This window comes from Pinus tabuliformis, chromosome 5_2 (genome assembly GCF_031772625.1).
Source record: "Pinus tabuliformis cultivar Carrire ecotype Pingquan chromosome 5_2, CPIR1, whole genome shotgun sequence".
Taxonomy (NCBI): domain Eukaryota; kingdom Viridiplantae; phylum Streptophyta; class Pinopsida; order Pinales; family Pinaceae; genus Pinus; species Pinus tabuliformis.
Window position 1 is genome coordinate 1,012,459,204 of NC_142306.1, and position 6,499 is coordinate 1,012,465,702.

Genomic DNA, 6,499 nt, shown 5'->3' on the forward strand with positions numbered 1-6,499 from the left:
TTACATAGAGTATGAAGAGGAGGAAGAAAAGGATCAAGAAACATCAAAAGAAGAGGATATATGCCAGACCCCAACCCCAGAGAAAGAAGAAGTGAATCCAACCATATCTTGTAAAGCATTCACAAGAATTACCACTCAAACTCTCAAGACAGAAGGAAATATGAAGAAAAAAAGGTTCAAGAAGTGAAAGATCACATCGAGAAAGAAGAAATGAATCCAACCATATCTTGTAATGCATTGGCCGGAATTACTACTCCTCAAACTATCATGATAGAAGGACATATCAAGAAGAAAAATGTTCAAGAAGTGAAAGATCACATCGAGCATCAAGAAATGAATCTGACCATATCTTGTAAAGCATTGAAAGAAATTACCACTCCTCAAACTCTAAAGATAGAAGGAAATATCAAGAAGAAAAAGGTTCACGCAGTGAAATATCACATCGAGCATCAACAACAAGTTCTCCAACTTTTAAAGGATAACGCCACTTTGGTACAGAATCGAATGAAAAAATAGATAGATCAACATCACAGTGAAAAATGTTTTGATGTAGGTGATTGGGTATTTTTATGGTTACATCTCAAGCAAGTTATTTATGAGAAGGAAACGTTGGCAACACTACATGCACTTAAGAAATGGCGACCTTACCGAATGGGAAGACACTTCAAGGTAAAAATGGATCATGATAGCCTTAAATACATTTTAGAATAAATATTATCATTAGAAGAACATAAAAAATGGGTCACAAATATGTTGGGTTATGACTTTGAAATCATCTACAGAAAAGGGAAGAAATTTTTTGTTGCAGATGCACTCTCAAGAAAGGATGAGGATGTGGAAACATTGTTTTGTGCTATTTCTATTATCCAACCAAATTGGATAAACGAAGCAAGGGATGAATGGAAAAAGGACAAAGAAGTGTGGCCACTCATTCAAAAGTTGCAGAATATCCCAATTCAAACAATATTGCCAGAACTTGAAGAGGAGGGAAAAATCATATTGGAACCTGGAGCAGTCATAGAAACAAGAACCTGACATCTAGGAAATTGATCAATGTCAGAGTATCTCATCAGGTGGACGAAATTACCTGCTGAATATTCCACACAGGAGGACAAAATTTTTAGACAGAAGCATCAAAATCTACTCAAGCATTGAGGACAACACTTTTTGAAGGGGAGGGGCATGTTAGGCCCCTATACTACTAGTGTAACCCCTTATTGTTATTAGTACAACCTCCTTATTATATTTTTGTACCCATGTAGTCCCCATATTGTTACTATTGTGCCCCATAGAAGCCCACTATTGTTATTATTATGCCCTTACATTATTATTGTTATGTTAGGTCTGATTGTATTATGACCCCTTAGACTCCTATCTATAGAAAGGAGGTATTTTCATTTGTATCATCCAAGAATTGTTCATTTGTGTAATGTAAAGGAGGTTTCCCCCTCGAAGAGGCTGAATTCTAAGTCGTTCAACTATCTTTTCTATCTTTTTGTGAGCTGGGTTTATAACAAGGTTGCATAACATTTGGTATCAGAGCTTTGGGTTTTAGGGTTTCGCTACTCCAAATAGGTCATCATGGAATTTTTGCTATAATGTTTTTTCTTCAAAGTTTCAGATGCTGAAACTAAAAACAATTTGAGCCGAAATCTTGATGAACCTCAGGTTCAAATTCTAGATCTTGTCTCACTATATTTTCGAAGATATAATACAAGAAAATTAAGGTTTTTGCTGGCTCTCGAATTACATCCCAGACAGGTGACCTTGGAAAAGTCATCATAACTTTCTCTATGAGAATTGGATTGAAATTTCGTAAGTAGTTATAGAAATAGGACAAAATTTAGTTTTCTCTGGATCATTTTTAGGTCCAAAGGTTGAAACAATGACAGGTGGCAGGTCGCACAAATCCGCTCTACTGAACAAGTCTATAATCAAGTCATCGTGGGAGATTTGGCATCACTGTTTCTTGAAGAATCCAATATTGATCAGACTGGTGGGGTTAGAAAGAGGAATCAGAGGGCTACCACAGGACGCAATTTCAGACCTTGAAGATTCGAGATTACAGAGATACAAGAGATTCAATATCAAGCTCGTACAAAGCAAAACAAGTTGTATATTTTTTTTTTTTTAAATTTGCATAAGTTTGGTTTGAAAAATTAGTTTGAAGTGATTCAAAGGGAATATTGAAGCATAATTATCATTAATTGATGCCTTGAAAAAAGAAAATGGAAACACCTAGTAAGCAGCCTGAAATCTCTACCATGACTCATGAAGAAGAGGAAGAAATGCAACATGATATATCAAAATTACGAGACCAAGTGCAACAAATTTCACTCTCACAAAAAGTAACAGAAGCTAAGATGGATGGCGTGGAAGCTAATATGGAAGCTAAGATGGATGGTTTAGAAGCAAAATTGAAAGAAAACATTGAAGATTTGAAGAAAGACATGGAAGGTTTGAAAGGAGGTTTGGCAAAGTTGCTACATGAAATGCTTCCTAATGGTGAAAAGGCAGTGGAGGAAACTCATGATGAGAACAAAAGTAATGTTAATGATGATTACATAGAATCTAACATTGGATTAAAGACTCACCATGTTCCAAAGATCAATATGAGGATGTTTGATGGCAAAGATCCCGTAACATGGATACTACAGATGGAGCAATATTTCGATCTCCATAATGTGAAAAACACACAAAAGGTATGCATTGCAACTTTATATTTGGAACCAAATAAATTTGTATGATATCGATGGCTTTTCTCTCGTAAAAAAATTGTCACTTGGTCAATTTTTATGAAGGAAATGATAGCACATTATGAGGATATAAAAATCAACACCTTCTTTGGTCAATTGATAAATCTCAAACATAAGGGTTTTGTTAGCTCTGCTACATTCTTCAGCATTTGAAGGATAAAAACAGGTTGGGCAGTGCTGGCTATGCTTACAAAGAGCCCGCAGCAGTTCTTTTCCTCCTCCTCCTTCATCTTTCTACACTCCCATAATCCCCTTATCCCTGTTTTACTCCAAATTTCTTTATAAACCCACATTCCCCAAACCCTCGGGTGCTGAGTCTAAACATCATATAACCCCGATAACCCGACCGAGCGCCTATCGCAAGCATTTTTCACATCATTTCAGACAAAAAAATGTGCGTTAAAGCCCTGCCATCCGATCATCTACCGCAAGATTTGACGGCATTCGCACCTCATGACCACACAATCTGCTCGCATGTTAACCAGCGGGGAAATTGGTTTCCCTCCTGTCGCATCAGCCACATGTCGTGCGATGTATGGGAACGCTTCCCCTGTGTACGGTTATCGCCGTCCTCCGAAAGCGGTGTGGGGAATACCGCCCACCACCAAAACTGCCATCCCCGCCGATTAAACCCCACGCAGCTTCCGCCCCCAATCACTGTTGGATTTGCCTGCTTGCAATCCAATGGCCCTCGTTCGTCCGCTTCCATTTTCTCTCGATAGTCTCTGCAAATCGATCTCCGCCGTTCGTTTGTTTCATCCAACGACCAGTATTGCCCTCCGGACCAGATCATCTGTCCGCTGTGCAGTCTTCACGTCCTCGACCTGTACCATGCCCCGAAAGGACAGAAGCAGCCATCTACCAGTGTTCGGTGCATTTACTCTTCAACTACCTCATTCAAGAGATAGCATGGCCGAAGAAGAAAGGGACAACCTCGAGCAGTTACAATCATTTATTAGTCATGCAATGTCTTTTATACCTCACTTCAGTTACCTGAAAGGACAACAGAGTAGTAGAAAAGATTAGGATCATTCATTGAAGCATCGAATTGTATCAGAGACCCATATCAGATAGTTAATGTGGTTGGTGGTCCATTATGACCCCTCCATGCATAGGATACCAGATATTTTTGTAATCAACCTCTATTTATACCCAGAACATAGATCTAATGGGGGTTGATGGTTGTTATTTTGATGTAAGATTCAACTTTTGGAGACTGTAACTACTGTAATACCTGCAGTGTCTGGTCTTCATTTTTAGATAATACAAGCTTCTTTTGCTATTAATTGCTCACTTTCCACCTCTATTTTGTTCCAAGCTGTGCCTGTTATGCATTTGTTCACGTGTTCTTGATGTTTAGCATTAGAGGGGTTGTCATCCCACCTCTGTGTTAGAATCTAGTATGTATCATTGAATATGTATGCAGGTTTCTATTATCTTGGTGCCAGAGAGCTGTCATCCTGTCTATGCATTAGGAAATAGATTTTCAGGCCTCTTTACTGGTTCCAGCCGGCCATCACATGGTCTTGTGCATATGCTGGTGTGGTCAGTATTCTCCATGTTCACTTAGTCCTCAAACTGTGAGTAATTGGTGGTCTAAAGCCTTGTAGTCTGGGGGTGTTCACCAATGTCTGGGGTTAAGCATAGTAGAAGTGGTTATCTGGCTTGAATATGCATCATTCCTTCCATTCATCTACCTTTTCCCAACAATTTTGTTGAGTTTGTAATGTTCCAAGAGCATCTCTGAGATACAACCTAGGAGAGTTTCTTGGGGTGATAACATTAATTTATGCCGTTGTCGGGGAGAGGAGATTGAAGCTCAGCTTCCCTGGGAGAATGACACAGTTCCAAGCTTTGATGATAGACAAGATTTAGACACATATTCTGGTTGTAATCATCTATCTGGCGACTCCATTGGAGGAAGACCATCCTTTGGCGACTCCACATTGAAGTTCTGGCTCAGTTTGTGAGGCATACTTGAAGAAATCCTCAGAAATCACCAGCTGAACCAGTGCCTGACCCTGAGAAGATTGTTAAACTGAGGAAAACATCACAGAAAGGGGAATCAGGATCAGGTAAGCCTAAGAAATTGCATGCATCTCTGAAAGATAAAGTTATTGCTGAGGATATATAGTTTGAAGATTTAGAGCCCAGCATTATTAGTAAGGAAATTCCTTCAGAGATTAATACAACCCCTTGTTCAGTTAGTTCCCCTTTGAATCTCAGTCCAAAGAAAGTTTCCCATACAGTCCGCAACATCCCTTTGTCTTTGTCATCCATTTCATTGTTTCAAACTACTCAATCTTCCAGTGTTCTTCCACATACCCCAGTTATGGTAGGCCAACAAGCACCTACGAAGATAGAAAGAATTGTAGCTTCCAGGTATGGACCCCTCGTCTTTCCTGTTCCTTTGAATGCTATGCCTGCAGGAGAATATAAAAAATATATGCCTAAGTTCACTGGTACAGAGGGAGTAACAACAGAAGAACACCTTGAGTCTTTCTACAGTTATGCTAATAACTTAGATATAAGTGAAAATGATGTATGGATGAGAGTTTTTGTACAGAGCCTTGATGGAGAGGCCAGAAAGTGGTTCAGAGAACTAGCCCCTAGATCTATTGCTGATATTGAAGCCTTAGATGATGCATTTTTGAAGCACTGGGGAGATAAAAAAGATCTGCTATATTATCATACTGAGTTTGGTAACCTGAAGAGGGAAAATGGGGAATCATTGCCTGATTTCAATAAAAGATTCAATCATTTATATAGTAAGATACCAGCTGAGGTAAAGCCTACCCTTACATCTACCAAACTCACTTATGCCAATTCTTTTGACTCTGATTTCTGCCTGTTATTGAGAGAAAGAAGATGTGCCACTCTAGCTGACATGCAGGATGCAGCACTAGAGGTGGAATCTAATATTATGGATGCAGAGAAGCTAAAAAGTCATGCTGATAGAAGGAGGCAGAGAGGTGAGGCTTCTTCTTTGTCTGCATCATCTTCAGAGCCTAAATTAAACAAAATGACTAAGATGATAGAGTCATTGGCTGCTGAAATATCTAAGCTGAAGGTTGAGTAGAATTCAGGAAAGACAAGGTAGCAGAACACATTTTCTCCAAGAAACCCAAATCCATTCAGAAGAGAAAATGAACAGTTACAAATAATTCAGAGGGGTAAAGAAACAAATGAACAACAAGAGGTTAAAGCTCCTTTTTAGAATGTAGTCATGGAGGAGGAACAATTTGAAGATGAGGACGAAATTCATTGCATGGAAGATAAATGCACTGCTGCCTTTTTGACATTGTCTGCGTATGAAGAATCACTGCTGCAGGACCAAATAAGTCAAGAATGGGATAGAGAGGCTATTTTGTAGACTGGTGACCAGCGAAGATATAATCTGAGGTCAAATGCAAAAAATGTTAAAGAGAATCCTGCCCAAAGAGCTGCTATCCAAATAGAGTCACAGAATATCAGATAGAGAAGACTAGCAGCTGATCCAGTCATGCTCAAAGCTCCAGTTCAAGAGGTAAAAGGTTTTGATAAGTTACTTTCCTCTTTCAGCTTTGAGTCAGAAGTTTAGAAGTTGAAAATAACTGTGCCTTTGGTAGAGTTGGTAAAGAGTGAAGTGTTTAAAAAGCCTATCCTTGAAGCTCTTGAGCTGGAAACCACACAAACCTCCACTGACTCTGTCAATTTTCAAGATGACAAGCCCGCCATTGTGCTTAGCCCCATGATTGAACCTG